This window comes from Monodon monoceros, unplaced genomic scaffold, assembly GCF_005190385.1.
Source record: "Monodon monoceros isolate NGI ecotype Baffin Bay Population unplaced genomic scaffold, NGI_Narwhal_1 Super_Scaffold_3, whole genome shotgun sequence".
NCBI classification, from domain to species: Eukaryota; Metazoa; Chordata; class Mammalia; order Artiodactyla; family Monodontidae; genus Monodon; species Monodon monoceros.
Window position 1 is genome coordinate 92,600,004 of NW_021703780.1, and position 19,855 is coordinate 92,619,858.

A 19,855-nucleotide genomic window follows, 5' to 3' on the forward strand; every position below is an offset into this window, starting at 1 on the left:
AACATTTGATGATATGAAAAATGTTCATCATATATTCAATAAATGTTTATAAAATATTATACGTAACGTGATTTTTTTACATGGACATGGATAGACCCTAATGTTGACAGCACAGTAGTAAACTAGGTTCACAGACCTTCAACACTGTGGGAAGAATAATTGCCATTTTGCTTTTGAAGGAATAAAAATGTAAATTCTAGTGAATGGCAGTTACACAGGAATATAACTACTGTGCTGTATTAGGTGAGGAAAAAATATTATAGGTATGTTAAGAAGAATTGCTTGAAAATTATGTTTGAATTGTGAAATGGAACCCCGTGGGAAATAATACCAATGGGAACATATTCTGTGCATTAACTGGCACTTTTGTGGAATATTAAGCAAGCTTATATTATCCCATAGCCTGAAAAGCTCTGGGTATTCTGTTCATTTACTGTTAAGTATAAATACTGTTTTTACTTCAAAGTATTTCCCTCTCTGGAAGGTATTTTTATTAATACAAATGTATAAAAAGAAAATATTTCGGAACACTACTGAACTTTGTCAAGAACAGTGATGAAAGAGATCTCTGTTGGAGAAAGGAACATAATAATTTCATACAAGTTCACTAATGCTTGGTGAGATCATTTGTAGAATTATGGATATTGGTTGAAGAAATATTCTTATATTTTCTTTTTTATTTGTAGGAGATCTTTGTTCCATACTGGTTGTGAAAATAATGTAGATGCTTGTGTATTTCATCCTCTAGTTAGCTTAGGTTTAAAAAAAATCAAGTACTCAAGTAAATAAAGTGGAATAAAGGTAAAACCCCATAAGATAACTTTAAAGACTATCTCCCATTCTCTGTGCAGCTTCCAGGACAAGTTTCTCAGTATTCTCTGAATTCACACCCCTGGGAATGGGTAAACTTTGCTTCCCTAGCTTCTGATATAAACATTTAGATTAAACAGGAAACAACCTAAACACAAAGTAGTTTTCTCCCCCTTCCCGCCCCACCCCCCCGCAAAAGTGCATACACTTTTAAGTACAAAAATTCCCTTTTCTATAGAAAAGGAAAAGTAAATTCATTTTCAGTTCATTACAAATGAAGTTTTCAATAATTTTAAGTTAGTGCTTTACTTGATCTCTATTCTTGGGCTTCCATTGAAAATTTAGAGTGCCTACTACTGTTAGGTACTGTGGCATATGATTTTTTTCTGTGCTAGGTTGATGTTTTATTTTGCGTCAATTGCACAAGACAAACTTCTTTCAGTGGTCTGAAAGTTGTTTCTTTCCAAGGAGCAAAGAACATAATTTAGCTTACACTATGGACCTATTAATAGAAATGAAACAAAATGATCTCTTTTGTGTTCCTATATATGTGAAAGTAAAGAACAAATGAAACTGAAATGCTTTGAGCAGACCAGTTATCTCTTTTGTCTCAAGCATGCCCAAAATGTCTTGAAAAACACAGAATTTACATTGTTTGAGTCAATAAATCATTCACCATGAGTGCCTTGCTCTGCTTTTCACACAACGTAATTAACAAAGTAAACAGGTTATGCAGCAGATCCAGGTGTAGAGATGATGTTTAATTAAAAACGGGGCTACTTCCAATGATTTGATTTGTTTTGAGTTGTAATTTTGAGCCTTTGCACTTTTGAACACTGATCTATATTTCCAAAGTAAAATCATTTTAGAAAGGGTTAATTTTTCTTCCCTGAGAACGATTCATGTCTTGTTCCCAATGAGTGGTCTGTTTTCTTTTCTTTCTTTTTTTTGTCTTAGCGTGATTTGCTGTAACACATTTAGTTTTGGATACATGTAATGTTTCTATAGGTCATTTGTTCATTAAATACTTTTTACTATATGCCAAGCACTGGGTTCGATGTGGGAGGACAGCAGTAAGGAGGATATATGTGACATCTGTGATCTCTTTCCTCGTGTAGCTTATATTGAGGTAAGGATGGGAGAAATGACATAAGCCAATGTATAATTAAATACAAAAACCATCTGTGATAACTAATAGTTAAAGACAGTCACTTTAAATAGAGTAGTTAAAGAGAACCCCTTTGGGGGGCTTAAAGCTGATTCTGGATGGTTGACTATAAATTAGCATGCAAAAGTTAGGGTGGGAGTTCTTCCAGGGCAAGAGTCAATTCTTTAAATCAGGAAAAGTTTTCTCTGGTTTTATTAATTTCCAAAGGCATTGAGGATAGAGGATAGTGAACATAAAGAAGATGATCCTGTTTTTAGTTGGTGATGTAGATTTTAGTCAAATCATAAAAGGTGTTATAGATCATGGTTAAAAGTTTGAATTTTATTCTAAGGACAGTGAAAGACAGGTAGTTTTGTTTTTAACTGAGGAGTATCCATTGAGTCATTTATGAAAAATGTACTAGTAATAGTTCAGGTGAAGTATGGCAGTGTCCTGGATAGGAATAGTGGTAATAGAAGCAAAGAGGACTGAATACGTTTGTGGTGTGTTATCAAAAGAAATTTCAACTAATCAGAGTCATATTTGAAGACAGGATATCCAGCGTATAGCTATTATTCTATGGTGGATTTTCTCAACAGCAGAACTATTGGCATTTGGTATTATTGGTATGAGGGGTTGTCCCAGGCATTGTAGCATTCTTGCCTCTACACATTAGATGCCAGTAGGACACACACACACACACACACACCGCTGTCTTAACAATAAAAAAAATGAGTCCAGATATTGTCAAATGTCCTCTTGGGGGCAAAATCTCCCCTAGGTGAGAACCACTTTTCTATAGTGATAGGTCTAGTATCTGACTTATTGAGGAACAACTCACTCTCAAACTGGGAGTGAGAAAAAAATAAATGTAGGAATATTCTTCTGTTTCCATGATTTCTGATATGGGATGCATGTCACACTTCCCTGGCGTTGGTGTTGAAATATATATATATATATATATATATATATATATATATATATATACATACATATATATAGCAGTGTCTTCTGTTTAGATTGATATGTCAATGGGATTGACCTGTAGTTTTAAGACTACGGTGCATATCAGAATTGCCTTTGGAGAGAGGAAGAAAAAATACTGATGCATTTTCAAATAAGAATCTCATAGCAATAATATCAAAAGTAGATACTTCTAATTTCAGATGTTTCAGTTTTAAGTTGCTTCTGTCACAGAAAATTTTTAAGGGCTATGACAGTGATCCTCAAACATGATGTACTGGAATCAGAATTCAGAGGCTCAGGTTTATGGAAGTAAGGTATGGCCTGGCCTCGGTAATTTTGTCATTTCCTCCCATGATTCCAACAATGTTTGAGCACATCTGAGCTACACACAGAGAAGCAGCAACAATTATTTAACTATGGTGAGTGATACTCCCAAGTCACATAAGATGCTACTGTGCTACTGAAAAATACAGTATAAGTGTATGTAAACATTTGCAAAAAGTCCTATGTAATTAGAGGAGTTTGTTGTCAATTTTGGTCTAGTTGATAGGTAGGAACTAGTATCTCATTGTAGTTTTAATTTGCATTTCTCCCATTATAAGCAAATGTGAGCATCTTTTCATATGTTTGAAGGTCAGTTGCATATCTTCCTGTGTGAATTGTATGTTTATATATTTTGTCCACTTTTCCAATTTTTAAGAGTTTTATAGATAGTAGAGATATTAGCCCCTTATTCCTCTTTAAGTGGAGAACACTGCAAAGACTCTTCTAGGACCTGCACAGGAAAAGATAAAATGTATCTAGAATAGCAAATACTGCGGTGTGGAGGACTATAGCAGTGATTCCCTAATGTGGGATTTGCCTTGGAAAGCACGAATAATGGTTTAGATAATATGTGGATATAATGCTAAATTACTTCAAAATTTTCACTAACTCATCCTTCTCATTTCATCAAAAAAAGTCAGATTTATAGTATTTAATAATCTTATGTTTTTGGAACAAGTAAGAGGCCTCATGCTGAGAGCGGTATGCAGAAAATAACATCTAACTGTAATTTAGTAACATTATTTTATTGCATTTATTGTCCTGTTACCTTCAGTTTATTGTAAGATTTTCTATTTATGGAGGAGGAATATACTATTACCAAAACCTCATTTTATGCCAGTAAAATGGTATCAAGTTGAAAAAAAACAATAAATAGTAAATAGGTGATGGCTGGACATGGCCAAATTGTGTAGGTTGCTCAAAAATAACTTAAATTGTGGTCTTAGATTTACTTTTTATAAGTATGGAGTGAATTGCTATAAGCATTTTTAACTTTGCTTCTGTTTTTTCTTTTGTTAAGTAGTGTTGTTGGAGATATTCTGGCTCACATGAGATGGTGGTACATCAAAATGACATGGTCTTTCAGTGCTTAGTTCAGTTATATCTCAACATGTTTTCTATTTCAAGAGAAGGAGGAGGAGAATGAAGAGGAGGCGAAGAGGGGGAGAGGAAGAAGTCGTACACTTTTATAGCAATAGGTTTGGTATATGGTTGACAGGTGGATAACATAGCAAACATTTATAACAGTGGGTGACAAGTCAAGTCTCTGATTCCCAGTAACTGGTTGTAGGATTCTCACTTCAGTAGCCCGTCACATCGTCCTTGTGAGGGGTTCCTGACTCCTTTGGGTTTTGAAGAACCGCACTTCTTGAAAAGTATGACTTACTAATCATTTTATATTAACTCTCCCAACTGATCCTAATTTTTTAAAAAACTCTTTTTTACAAATTTACAATTGAGATCACATAAGGAATATTAAAGAAAATATGTATAATCCCACACCGCCAATAGTTATCCTATAGCATTTTACATTATTTGCTTGCATTTTTTTTTTACATCTTTATTGGAATATAATTGCTTTACAATGGTGTGTTCGTTTCTGCTTTATAACAAAGTGAATCAGTTATACATATACATATGTTCCCATATCTCTTCCCTCTTGCGTCTCCCTCCCTCCCACCCTCCCTATCCCACCCCTCTAGGTGGTAACAAAGCACCGAGCTGATCTCCCTGTGCTATGCGGCTGCTTCCCACTAGCTATCTACCTTACGTTTGGTAGTGTATTTATGTCCATGCCTCTCTCTCATTTTGTCACAGCTCACCCTTCCCCCTCCCCGTTTCCTCAAGTCCATTCTCTAGTAGGTCTGTGTCTTTATTCCTGTCTTACCCCTATGTTCTTCATGACATTTTTTTTCTTAAATTCCATATATATGTTTTAGCATATGGTATTTGTCTTTCTCTTTCTGACTTACTTCACTCTGTATGACAGACTCTATGTCCATCCACCTCATTACAAATAGCTCAATTTCATTTCTTTTTATGGCTGAGTAATATTCCATTGTATGTATGTGCCACATCTTCTTTATCCATTCATCCGATGATGGACACTTAGGTTGTTTCCATCTCCTGGCTATTGTAAATAGAGCTGCAATGAACATTTTGGTACATGACTCTTTTTGAATTATGGTTTTCTCAGGATATATGCCCAGTAGTGGGATTGCTGGGTCATATGGTAGTTCTATTTTTAGTTTTTTAAGGAACCTCCATACTTTTCTCCATAGTGGCTGTACCAATTTACATTCCCACCAGCAGTGCAAGAGTGTTCCCTTTTCTCCACACCCTCTCCAGCATTTATTGTTTCTAGATTTTTTATGATGGCCATTCTGACTGGTGTGAGATGATATCTCATTGTAGTTTTGATTTGCATTTCTCTAATGATTAATGATGTTGAGCATTCTTTCATGTGTTTGTTGGCAGTCTGTATATCTTCTTTGGAGAAATGTCTATGTAGGTCTTCTGCCCATTTTTGGATTGGGTTGTTTGTTTTTGTTATTGAGCTGCATGGGCTGCTTGTAAATTATGGAGCTTAATCCTTTGTCAGTTGCTTCTTTTGCAAATATTTTCTCCCATTCTGAGGGTTGTCTTTTGGTCTTGTTTATGGTTTGCTTTGCTGTGCAAAAGCTTTGAAGTTTCATTAGGTCCCATTTGTTTATTTTTGTTTTTATATCCATTTCTCTGGGAGGTGGGTCAAAAAGGATCTTGCTGTGATTTATGTCATAGAGTGTTCTGCCTATGTTTTCCTCTAAGAGTTTGATAGTTTCTGGCCTTACATTTAGGTCTTTAATCCATTTTGAGCTTATTTTTGTGTATGGTGTTAGGGAGTGATCTAATCTCATACTATTACATGTACCTGTCCAGTTTTCCCAGCACCACTTATTAAAGAGTCTGTCCTTTCTCCATTATACATTCCTGCCTCCTTTATCAAAGATAAGGTGACCATATGAGTGTGGGTTTATCTCTGGGCTTTCTATCCTGTTTCATTGATCTATATTTCTGTTTTTGTGCCAGTACCATACTGTCTTGATTACTGTAGCTTTGTAGTATAGTCTGAAGTCAGGGAGCCTGACTCCTCCAGCTCTGTTTTTCATTCTCAAAATTGCTTTGGCTATTCGGGGTCCTTTGTGTTTCCATACAAATTGTGAAATTTTTTGTTCTGGTTCTGTGAAAAATGCCAGTGGTAGTTTGATGGGGATTGCATTGAATCTGTAGATTGCTTTGGGTAGTAGAGTCATTTTCACAATGTTGATTCTTCCAGTCTAAGAACGTGGTATATCTTTCCATCTATTTGTATCATCTTTAATTTCTTTCATCAGTGTCTTATAATTTTCTGCATACAGGTCTTTTGTCTCCTTTGGTAGGTCTATTCCTAGATATTTTATTCTTTTTGTTGCAGTGATAAATGGGAGTGTTTTCTTGATTTCACTTTCAGATTTTTCATCATTAGTGTATAGAAATGCCAGAGATTTCTGTGCATTAATTTTGTATCCTGCTACTTTACCAAATTCATTGATTAGCTCTAGTAGTTTTCTGGTAGCATCTTCAGGATTCTCTAGGTATAGTATCATGTCATCTGCAAACAGTGATAGCTTTACTTCTTCTTTTCCGATTTGGATTCCTTTTATTTCCTTTTGTTCTCTGATTGCTGTGGCTAAAACTTCCAAAACTATGTTGAATAAGAGTGGTGAGAGTGGGCAACCTTGTCTTGTTCCTGATCTTAGTGGAAATGCTTTCAGTTTTTCACCATTGAGGACGATGTTGGCTGTGGGCTTGTCATATATAGCCTTTATTACGTTGAGGAAAGTTCCCAATATGCCTACTTTCTAGAGGGTTTTTATCATAAATGGGTGTTGAATTTTGTCGAAAGATTTCTCTGCATCTATTGAGATGACCATATGGTTTTTCTCCTTCAATTTGTTAATATGGTGTATCACATTGATTGATTTGTGTATATTGAAGAATCCTTGCATTCCTGGAATAAACCCCACTTGATCATGGTGTATGATCCTTTTAATGTGTTGTTGGATTCTGTTTGCTAGTATTTTGTTGAGGATCTTTGCATCTATGTTCATCAGTGATATTGGCCTATAGATTTTGTTCTTTCTGACATCCTTGTCTGGTTTTGGTATCAGGGTGATGGTGGCCTCATAGAATGAGTTTGGGAGTGTTCCTTCCTCTGCTATATTTTGGAAGAGTTTGAGAAGGATAGGTGTTAGCTCTTCTCTAAATGTTTGATAGAATTTGCCTGTGAAGCTATCTGGTCCTGGCCTTCTGTTTGTTGGAAGATTTTTAATCATAGTTTCAATTTCAGTGCTTGTGATTGGTCTGTTTATATTTTCTATTTCTTCCTGATTCAGTCTTGGCAGGTTCTGCATTTCTAAGAATGTGTACATTTCTTCCAGGTTGTCCATTTTATTGGCATAGAGTTGCTTGTAGTAATCTCTCATGATATTTTGTGTTTCTGCAGTGTCAGTTGTTACTTCTCCTTTTTCATTTCTAATTCTATTGATTTGAGTCTTCTCCCTTTTTTTCTTGATGAGTCTGGCTAATAGTTTATCAATTTTGTTTATCTTCTCAAAGAATCAGCTTTTAGTTTTATTGATCTTTGCTATTGTTTCCTTCATTTCTTTTTCATTTATTTCTGATCTGATTTTTATGATTTCTTTCCTTCTGCTAACTTTGCAGTTTTTTGTTCTGCTTTCTCTAATTGCTTTAGGTGCAAGGTTAGGTTGTTTATTCGAGATGTTTCTTGTTTCTTGAGGTAGGATTGTCTTGCTATAAACTTCCCTCTTAGAACTGCTTTTGCTGCATCCCATAGGTTTTGGGTCGTCATGTCTCCATTGTCATTTGTTTCTAGGTATTTTTTGATTTCCTCATTGAATTCTTCAGTGATCACTTCGTTATTAAGTAGTGTATTGTTTAGCCTCCATGTGTTTGTATTTTTTGCAGATCTTTTCCTGTAATTGATATCTCATCTCATAGCGTTATGGTCGGAAAAGATACTTGATACAATTTCAATTTTCATAAATTTACCAAGGCTTGATTCGTGACCCAAGATATGATCTATCCTGGAGAATGTTCCATGAGCAGTTGAGAAAAATGTGTATTCTGTTGTTTTTGGATGGAATGTCCTATAAATATAATTTAAGTCCATCTAGTTTAATGTATCATTTAAAGCTTGCGTTTCCTTATTTATTGTCATTTGGATGATCTGTCCGTTGGTGAAAGTGGGGTGTTAAAGTCCCCTACTGTGAATGTGTTACTGTCGATTTCCCCTTTTATGGCTGTTAGTGTTTGCCTTATGTATTGAGGTGCTCCTATGTTGGGTACATAAATATTTACAATTGTTGTATCTTCTTCTTGGATCCATCCCTTGATCATTATGTAGTGTACTTCTTTGTCTTTTCTAATAGTCTTTATTTTAAAGTCTATTTTGTCTGATATGAGAATTGCTACTCCAGCTTTCTCTTGGTTTCCATTTGCATGGAATATCTTTTTCCATTCCCTCACTTTGTCTGTATGTGTCCCTAGTCTGAAGTTGGTCTCTTGTAGACAGCATATATATGGGTCTTGTTTTTGTATCCATTCGGCCAGTCTGTGTCTTTTGGTGGGAGCATTTAATCCATTCACATTTAAGGTGATTATCGATATGTATGTTCCTATTCCCGTTTTCTTAATTGTTTTGGTTTTGTTATTGTAGGTCTTTTCCTTCTCTTGTGTTTCTTGCCTAGAGAAGTTACTTTAGCATTTGTTGTAAAGCTGGTTTGGTGGTGCTGAACTCTCTTAGCTTTTGCTTGTCCGTAAAGGTTTTAATTTCTCTGTCAACTCTGAATGAGATCCTTGCTGGGTAGAGTAATCTTGGTTGCAGGTTTTTGTCCTTCATCACTTTAAATATGTCCTGCCAGTCCCTTCTGGCTTGCAGAGTTTCTGCTGAAAGATCAGGTGCTAACCTTATGGGGATTCCCTTGTGTGTTATTTGTTGTTTTTCCCTTGCTGCTTTTAATATGTTTTCTTTGTATTTAATTTTTGACAGTTTGATTAATATGTGTCTTGGCATGTTTCTCCTTGGATGTTTCCTGTGTGGGACTCTCTGTGCTTCCTGGACTTGATTAACTATTTCCTTTCCCATATTAGGGAAGTTTTCAACTATCATCTCTTCAAATATTTTCTCAGTCCCTTTCTTTTCCTCTTCTTCTTCTGGAACCCCTATAGTTCGAATGTTGGTGTGTTTAATGTTGTCCCAGAGGTCTCTGAGACTGTCCTCAGTTCTTTTCATTCTTTTTTCTTTATTCTGCTCTGCAGTAGTTATTTCCACTATTTTATCTTCCAGGTCACTTATCCATTCTTCTGCTTCACTTATTCTGCTATTGATCCCTTCTAGAGTATTTTTAATTTCATTTATTGTGTTGTTCATCGTTGCTTGTTTCATCTTTACTTCTTCTAGGTCCTTGTTAACTGTTTCTTGCATTTTGTCCATTCTACTTCCAAGATTTCGGATCATCCTTACTATCATTATTCTGAATTCTTTTTCAGGTAGACTGCCTATTTCCTTTTCATTTGTTAGGTTTGGTGGGTTTTTATCTTGCTCCTTCATCTGCTGTGTGTTTTTCTGTCTTCTCATTTTGCTTAACTTACTGTGTTTGGGGTCTCCTTTTTGCAGGCTGCATGTTCGTAGTTCCCATTTTTGTTGTCCATCCCCAGTGGCTAAAGTTGGTTCAGTGGGTTGTGTAGGCTTCCTGGTGGAGGGGACTTGTGCCTGTGTTCTGGTGGATGAGGCTGGATCTTGTCTTTCTGGTGGGCAGGTCCACGTCTCGTGGTGTGTTTTGGGGTGTGTGTGGAGTTATTATGTTTTTAGGCAGCCTCTCTGCTAATGGGTGAGGTTGTGTTCCTGTCTTGCTAGTTGTTTGGCATAGGGTGTCCAGCACTGTAGCTTGCTGGTCGTTGAGTGAAGCTGGGTGCTTGTGTTGAGATGGAGATCTCTCGGAGATTTTCGCTGTTTGATATTATGTGGAGCTGGGAGGTCTCTTGTGGACCAGTGTCCTGAAGTTGGCTCTCCCACCTCAGAGGCACAGCACTGACTCATGGCTGCAGCACCAAGAGCCTTTCATCCACACGGCTTAGAATAAAAGGGAGGAAGAGTAAAAAGAAAGAGAGAAAGAGAGAGAGAGAGAGAGAAGGCGAGAGAGAGAGAGAGAAAGAAAGAGGATAAAACAAAATAAAGTAAGATAAAATAAAATTATTAAAAAATAATTATTAAGAAAAAAAAAATTTTTAAAAGGAAAAAAAAACAGAAAAAAAACTGGACAGATAGAACCCTAGGACAAATGGTGAAAGCAAAGCTATACAGAAAAAATCTCACACAGAAACATACACACTCACAAAAAGAGGAAAAGGGGAAAAAATAATAAATCTTGCTCTCAACGTCCACCTCCTTAATTTAGGATGATTCGTTTTCTATTCACGTATTCCACAGATGCAGCGTACATCAAGTTGATTGTGGAGCTTTAATCCACTGCTTCTGAGGCTGCTGGGAGAGATTTCCCTTTCTCTTCTTTGTTCTCACAGCTCCCAGGGGCTTAGCTTTGGATTTGGCCCCGCCTCTGCATGTAGGTCGCCGGAGGGCGTCTGTTCTTCGATCAGAGAGGACGGGGTTAAAGGAGCAGCTGATTGGGGGGCTCTGGTTCACTCAGGCTGGGGGGAGGGAGGGGTGCGGATGCGGGGCGAGCCTGTGGCAGCAGAGGCCAGCGGGACATTGCACCAGCCTCAGGCGCACCTTGTGTTCTCCCGGGGAAGTTGTCCCTGGATCCCGGGACCCTGGCAGTGGCGGGCTGTACAGGGTCCCTGGAAGGGAGGTGTGGATAGTGACCTGTGTTCACACACAGGCTTCTTGGTGGCGGCAGCAGCAGCCTTAGCATCTCATGCCGGTCTCTGGGGTCCGCGCTCTTAGCCGCGGCTCGCGCCCGTCTCTAGAGCTCCTTTAAGCAGCACTCTTAATCCCCTCTCCTCGCGCATCAGGAAACAAAGAGGGAAGAAAAAGTCTCTTGCCTCTTCGGCAGGTCCAGACTTTTCTCCGTCTCCCTCCCGGCCAGCTGTGTCGCACTAACCCCCTTCAGGCTGTGTTCACGCAACCAACCCCAGTCCTCTCCCTGGGATCTGACATCCGAAGTCGTAGCCTCAGCACCCCGCCCCTGCCCGCCCCCGGCGGGTGAGCAGACAAGCCTCTCCGACTGGTGAGTGCTGGTAGGCACCGATCCTCTGTGCGTCAATCTCTCTTCTTTGCCCTACGCACCCCTGTTCCTGCGCTCTCCTCCGCGGCTCCGAAGCTTCCCCCCTCCGCCACCCGCAGTCTCCACCTGCGAAGGGGCTTCCTAGTGTGTGGAAACCTTTCTTCCTTCACAGCTCCCTCCCACTGGTGCAGGTCCTGTCCCTATTCTTTTGTCTCTGTTTTTTCTTTTTTCTTTTGCCCTACCCAGGTACGTGGGGAATTTTTTGCCTTTTTGGAGGTCTGAGGTCTTCTGCCAGCATTCAGTAGGTGTTCTGTAGGAGCTGTTCCATGTGTAGATGTATTTCTGGTGTATCTCTGGCTTATAATGGCAGCGAGTATATGTTAAGTCAATAATCAGCCCAAGTTCTTCATTCTGTTCTTGGAGTTTGTTAAAAAAGAAAGATCAAAGGGGGAAAAGCATTCTTCTGGGGCAAGATTCTTTTCAAAACTCTGCAGATGAGGTAGCCAGTCCTGTTTAAACCATGGGTACAGTGGACACCAATAAGTCTGTCTCTGGCTTATAGTAGCGGCGACTATATGTGAAGTCAATAATCAGCCCAAGTTCTTCATTCTGTTCTTGGAGTTTGTTAAAAAAGATCCAAGGGGGAAAAACATTCTTCTGGAGCAAGATTCTTTTCAAAACTCTTTTTTAAAGGAACTTTGAAAGCAATGAAAGGAGTCCCAGGCATCCGCTTTCCAACTGGGAGACAGTCTTTCCACCTTTCCGGGGTGTGCTTTCTGCCCTTCCTCTTGGCCGATGAAAGTCCGGAAAAGCCGTGACCCTAAGCCCAGCGTCCACGGGCATGATGCCACTGGCTCATGTGACCCCCAAGATGCCGCCCACCCAACGCCAAGAGTGCCACAGTCGCCAACCCGGCGGCCCTGGTGCCAGCACAAGGCCCCGAACCACAGGCGCCTAGGCACAAGCCCACACAGCTCGCGGACCTCCTTCTACTGCCTGCTTGCATTTTTTAAAGAAAATTTTTGACATAAAGGTAAATTCCTTTTAACAACCCCTTTGTTCCCTTTCCAACATCCTCCACAGGGGCAACATTTTAAAATAATTTTACAACATTAAAATATGCTCTGATACTTTTAAAACATCCCATTTGTAATAACTGTAAATCATTTATCTAACCATAAATAGTATTTTTATAGATGTTTGCATCAAACCATATGCAATAGTTTATATCTTGGATTTTTCATTCAGCATTTTTTGGATGTATACTCATAGTGAGTATATAGAAGAATATATGTATACAATATGTTTAAATAGTATATACTCGATAATATATATAAATTCATAAAATATATATATATATATACACATATATATTCTATTTTTTAGTTAAGTAAACAAATTCTCTGTAAGGAGTTTTATCCAAGACTAATCAGCTATAAAAAGTGAGCTAGGATTTAAATCCAAGTCTGTCTGATCCCTAAGACAGGAATGCCTTACAGCAACACCACAGTCCATTTATTTTCCCTTGTCACCTTAAGTTATATATTCAAAGAGACAATAATGTAGACACATGCTAGGAATTTTTAACTGAACTGTATCTATCCAGAGTATATCATATCTCTTCTGCTTTGAGAGCTGGAGAGTAAATGAGGGCAAGGTGAAATCAAGAAAACATGTAAAAGATGAGTTCATATGTGAAAGGATATATAAGTGGCCAGGAAGGTTTGACATTCTCTCAAAGAATAATAAGTACTTTTACACATTTTTAAAAAGTAGAATTATTTCCAAACTACCAAGTGCTAGATACCATACTATGTGCTTGGTAAATATTATTGCTAAATATCACAGCAACCCCAAGAGAGAAATATAGTTGCCTGCCATTCTGCAGCTGAGAGTCTAGAGCTAAGATCCAAATAAGTCACCTACAACCACATGCTGAATATGTGGAGAAACTTAGGATCGTAACCCTGTACCTTCCCAAACTCTTGTTATGCACCTTACACAGTACTCAGAAGCAAGGGTCTAGGATCTGGGTTTCTAAATCAGACCTTTGGCACTTTTCCTACTTCATGGCCTATGACAGATAAAGCTAGACTAGTAGTGTTGATGCAGTAAAGGCTGCTTTGTTTAGATAAAATCATCCATCTTTCCCCAAATCACTTAAATCAAACTTTTTGTCCCCTGTTTTTGCTAATAAAGGAAGAATTAAAGTTTTTACTTTAAAATCAAAACATCACTGTCCACAGTCTACCAGGTTTTTTTGTTGGGCAAATCTTATGTATTTCATTTTTAACCTGCAAATCATGATGTTGAACTAGCATTTATTGGGTTTTAACCTCAAAATAAGGAGAGAAAAAACAGTTCCAAGTGCAAAGCTATTTAATAAATGGTTTTGGAATTGAATTGCCTGGAATAAAGTTAAACCCTAGGTAGCTGTCAGATTTTTATTTACGTTGTTAAAAAAAAAGTTCCATATAAACACCTGAATAATCTCAAACTACAGGCTTCAATAAAATATCCTGGGAATGAAAGCCAATTACTGCACTGAAATAGTCAGGTGTTTTGTGTTTAGTCCTTCACTTCCCTGTGACTTTTGAACTAAGAGGTGACTGATGATCTTCCATTAGGAATGGGTGATGTGCAAATCTCATGAAGTCCCTTGTGGATACCTGGGGATTCTCTGAAGGCTGCTGTCTAATGACCTGGAAAATTAGAAAGGGAAGGATGTGCCAACATCTTGAGACTGAAAGAGCTGCAGGTCAAAAAAGCAGAGAAACTGAAGCTCTGATGGATCAGTTGAGAAGACCTGGACTGGCATCTTGGGGTCATTTCCTAGACGTTCAAACGTTTTGAAAAGAATTTTACAAATAAAAAATAAAAGAGCCCTTTTGGCTTTCTTCTTTCATATTACATTCAATTTTAGCTCTGAAAAACTTCAAAACAGCAACAAAGACCAAAAATAGAGGTGTTAAAAATGAGGGAAATCAGAGATTAGAAAGTCACCAGAAAATCCCACTCTGTCTAGCAAATCCCCTGGTCCATGAGTCACAGACCAAGGTATGTGCTCATTACACAATTTAGTGTCCCTAACTGGAAAAATGTACCCGGTTCTTCTCTATAAATGCATATACTTCTTTAGTAGTCATTAACTGGGATTTGTCTGTCTTTAGCACTGTGCCAGATCCTATGGTGGTCAGGGATGGTGGTTAGATACACACAGATACAAATATACATAATGCATGGCTGAGAGAGTAAATGAGATTTAAGGAATAGTTTGCTTTACAGGTTCTCAAAATATTAGAGCTAAAGTCTAAAATTCAGCCAGAAGGAAACTGACGGACCTGGTTTCCCATCCAGAGACTGGCAAAGCTGAGGCATATAAAGACAGCTAGGAACAGGATGGACAGCAGAGGTTACCACATCAGCTGTGTGGCAGGAGTGACCATAGTTCCTTGTGATCTGCTCTACAGATAACCCCAGAAGCTTATGCCACTGAAGGAACCAACAGCCAGCACAGCTACCATGGACCTCCTACAGATTTTACCTGTTTCACTCTACAGTTCTTTGCATCTGAAGATGCCAGATATCTTTAGAAATGAAAGAAGACATTACAACAGTTACCACAGAAATACAAAGGAGTATATGAGACTACTATGAACAGTTATACACTAACAAATTGAAAAACGTAGAAGAAATGGAAAGATTCCTAGAAACACACAACCTGCCAGGTGTGGAGGAAGGAATAAAATAAAATCTGAGCAGACAAGTAACAAGTAGAAAGATTGAATCAGTAATCAGAAACCTCCTAACAAAGAAAAGTCCAGGACCAGATGGTATCACAGGTGAATTATACCAAATATTTAAAGAAAAACTGAACCCAAGCCTTCCCAAACTCTTCCAAAAAATAGAACACTCCTAAACTCATTTTATAGGTCAGGATTACCCTGATACTAAAGCCGGACAAGGACGCTACAAGAAAAGAAAAATATAGATCAATATCCCTGAAGCACATACATGCAAAAAATCTTAATGAAACAATAGAGAACCAAATTCAAAAGCACATTAAAAGAATCATACACTATGATCAAGTGGGATTCATCCTTGGGAGGCAAGGATAGTTCGACATATGCAAATCAATAAATGTGATGTGCCACATTAATAGAACGAAAGACAAAAATCATGTGATAATCTCAATAGATGCAGACAAAGCATATGAAAAAATACAGCATCTTTTCCTGATAGAAACTCGCAGCAACCTAGGTGTAAAAGGAATAAACCTCAACATAATAAAGACCATATATGACAGAACCACGGCTAACATCATACTCAATGGTGAAAGGTTAAAATCTTTTTCTCTAAGGTCACAAACAAGACAAGGGTCCCTTCACTCCCCAGTGCTATTCAACATAGTTCTGTAAGTCTTAGTCAACTCTAGTAGACAAGAAAAATAAAGTAATCCAAATCAGAAAGGAAAAAGTAAAACAAGTACACAGTAACTATTTGCTGAATTAAGAAAAATACCAAACTAGTTAAGTTTTTTAAAATGGAGATTTCTTTTTATGTGTTTAATATATTTTAGAATAACAGACATTGGAAATGTTTATTCTAACAACTGCAAACATATCTCTCATATTTTCTAAGATGTAGGAAGTGTTGCCTAAAATGGTCTTTTCTCAATTTAATACTCCATCCGCAGCCCAACCACCCAAGAAAATAAATAAAAGTCTGAATATAAAGAACACATTAAGACAATATGATATTGTATCTGGCTGCCCGGTTTATTAATGCTAAATTCAAATCAACTACCAGGCATAATATGAGAATGAAATTCACATGAAGAAATGTGTTGACTGATAGTTGAAAGAAAACAGAAACCATAGTCAAGCATTTATTCTTTCCTAATCTACACCTAAGTCTATGCAGCTCAGGCTTTGGCTTCCTTACAGTGTCTTAATTCACAGTCTGACATAATTCATCATACGCTTTCAAGAAAATATCTTTTTATTCTGTGCTTTGCCAGAGCTTCCTGGGGGCTGAGAACAGGAGTGCAGCTGAAGGACACTGATGGTTTGGGAAACTATCCTGTCACTCACGCCTGTCTCCTCTGCACAAGTCATCTGCCACTGCTCCTGGGCTCTGGCTCTCCATGGGAAAGATAATGTCACTTTATGAGCCTTGCAATGGCAGCTTAGACAACAGCCTCTCATCACTCTTTACCAGCAAAACTCAATTTCTTTTACACTTAGATTTTTAAACATCTGGAGAAAAATCTTACAGTAGAAGTTGCTGTTCATTTTTTGTATGTGGCTTTCTTCCCATGAATTCATGCTTTGTTGATAACTAACCTTTTCTGCCACTCTTGTGGCATAAAATATTGAGAACTGGGGCATCCACAACCTGATGCTATGCTCTCCAGCTCTGGGAGGCTTGAGGTGGGAAAGGAGCAGTGTTTTACTGCCATGCCCATTTCCACAGGTTGTAGGTGGTAGAGGAATTTTCCTACCACTGAACAGATCTGCAGAGACATTCACCAGGCTGACTTTCTTCAATTCTTGCCTCTAAGTCTCAGACTAGAAAATTCTATGGTGTTGAAAATAATTGGAATCAGATGTCATAGACCATGACAGGTAAAGAACGTGGGCTCTGGGATTCACATGGCCTGGGTTCAAATCCTGGCTTCACCATGTATTAGTCGTGCACCTGAGCAAATGGCCTAACCTCTCTGTGCCTCAGTTTGTTCTTCTGCAAAATGGGGAATAATAATACTTGTCTCACAGGATTCTTAAAAGAAATAATGAGATAGTAGCTCTAAAGAGTTTAGAATAATGACATCATCTTTAGTCTCCAATCTTTAGTAATTGAGAGGTATTTTTCTTTTTATTGATATCAGATAAAATATATGCAGAAAACCACATACATAATAAAAGGATAGTTTGATGTTCTTAAGAACTGAATCACAATCCTACCTTTAACCCTAACGATGACATATCCAGCCTTTAATATGGGACGTGGGCAGATTTTCTCTTGGTTAGAAGAGGGGGAGAGAAGCGGGGTATTTGGATAGTGTAAGTAAGCACACAACACAATGAGTTTTAAATGTGAGTAATGTTTCAATGAAATTTTTACCATAATTACTTCAAAACAATATTTGATACAACCAGTGTTTATTTTACGAATTGATTTGTATTGTTTTCATCCAGAAAGGATTTATGATGGCTACAGTGCAACAATGTTTCCATACCGAAGTATGCCTGCATTTTTTGTTTTTAAAATTTTGAGTGTAGGGTTTTAAAATTATAAAGCATTCCTCCCAGTAACTGTGAATACAATATATCCACCAATGAATGTAGTAAATAGATTCCCCTTTTTTCTTTGAATCGTCTCTTTTTAAGTCCTCTTCATTTCTAATCCCCCCAAATCTTGTTTATTCCCAATAAACACATTTTTTCTAGTAATGCAAACAAATACAATTAGGTGATACAAACTAATGAGACTATCGCATATGGCTAAAACATTTCTACTTCTGCTGAAGAAATCGAGGCTTGATATTTTCAGAGTGCATTTTATTGAAGAATGTCTCCAGACACTTCTGAAAAAGCAGCTCTTCTTTGCATCAGTGGTCCTTACCCTTATTTCCGTGTCTTACTTTTCTTACTGTCATTTGTAGAGTTGACATCTGGAAAATGAGGAAACACAAGGAGTAGATGGAAGTGGGCCTATGTTGTAGAAAGTCATGAAACTTAGAGTCCAGAAGCCTAGATTTTGTCTTGACACCTCAGTAATACCAGCTAACATTTGTTGAGGGCACAGTTGGGACCAGGTATGCCCTATGTATTCACCACCTCATTTAGCTGAAGCAGTTTGACTCCAGAGTAATCCCTCAGGCAACATGAGGTTGAATGAATCACTTAACTGTCCTGATTTTTCATGTAATGAAATCAGGTCAAGCAATGTCTGTCAAGTGATTATTCTAATGATTAAAAGACATAATGTATATAAAACTTCTTTAAAAGCTACCATGACCATTGTTAACACTAAGTATTTCCTTTGTGCCAGGCGTAATGTTGTTCCCCTTCTTCTCATTTAACCCTTCCAAAAATCCAGTGAGGCAATTATTCTGATTCTGTTATGAAATAATAGAAATAATACTATTTCACAGATGAGGAACAATATTGAAAGAAGAGTGAGTGACCTGCCCATGGCTTAGGGCTAGTATGACAGTGGAGCAAGCCTGGAGACTCAGATCTGTCTGGCTTGATCCAAACTCTTAACCATTACTGTTACTGGTCTCTTAAAGTAGACAACACTCTAGAAAAGTTAGTTGTATATACAGCCAGTTTTTGGAGGGTATGCCTTATTAGATTTAATGAGGTTCCAGGGTTCAGAAGGAAATAGAACCTATCTTCTCAAATATTTTAAGTGTGTAGTATGTGCCAGACAGTTTGTATTATGACACCAAAAATATCTCATTCCCTCCATCTAAATAGGGAAGATGGGCCTATTGAGAGGATTCAGAAAGAGTCTCCCCAGAATGAGCCATTTTGGCATGTGGATTATTTTGAGCTAAAGACAATCAAAGCCAAAAAAGACCTGTGAATAGCTTTTTGTCTCACTCTTAACTGCCTAAAAGAATTTAGATAAGAAGCCTGTACCAGGAAGAGAATTACCAAAGATAACTTTTTTTACACCAGAGAGTGTTTTTCTGCATGGCATGGCAAACCTGTGTTTACGAAACATTTCCTCTTCCCATCTCCCTGTGAACTGTCTTCCTCTCCTTTGAAATCTTAGACCCCCTACTCCCCTCTTCTTAGCTCAGGATTGCATATGAGCTTCAGCTGCCTGACTCTCTGTGGGCCTCATATTCCTTTGGAGCCCCTCTACATACATAATTAAATCTGTTTTTTCCCTCCTGTTAATATATGTCAATTGAATTCTTAGACCAGCCAGAAGAACCTAAAAGGGTAAAGAAAAATTTTTTTCCTCCACAACACTATAAAAAAAAAAATAATGCAGTCAGCTAAGTGCACACACACACACTCATTTATATTATGTATTCATATTATATATAATTATTTTTGTAATTACATATATATATTCTGTTTTTGAGAATTAGTTTTAGTTACATGTATCAGTCGTATGTCTCTGCACAGCAGTTACCTCCAAATTTGGCAGCTTAAAACAACGCACATTTAGCACGCACAGTCTTTCTGGTTCAGGAATCCAGGTGTAGCTTAACTGGGTCCTGTGGCTCAAGGTGTCTCACAAGGCTACAGTCAAGACGCCCAGTAGGACTGTGATCCTCTTTAAGCTCAGCTGAAGTGGA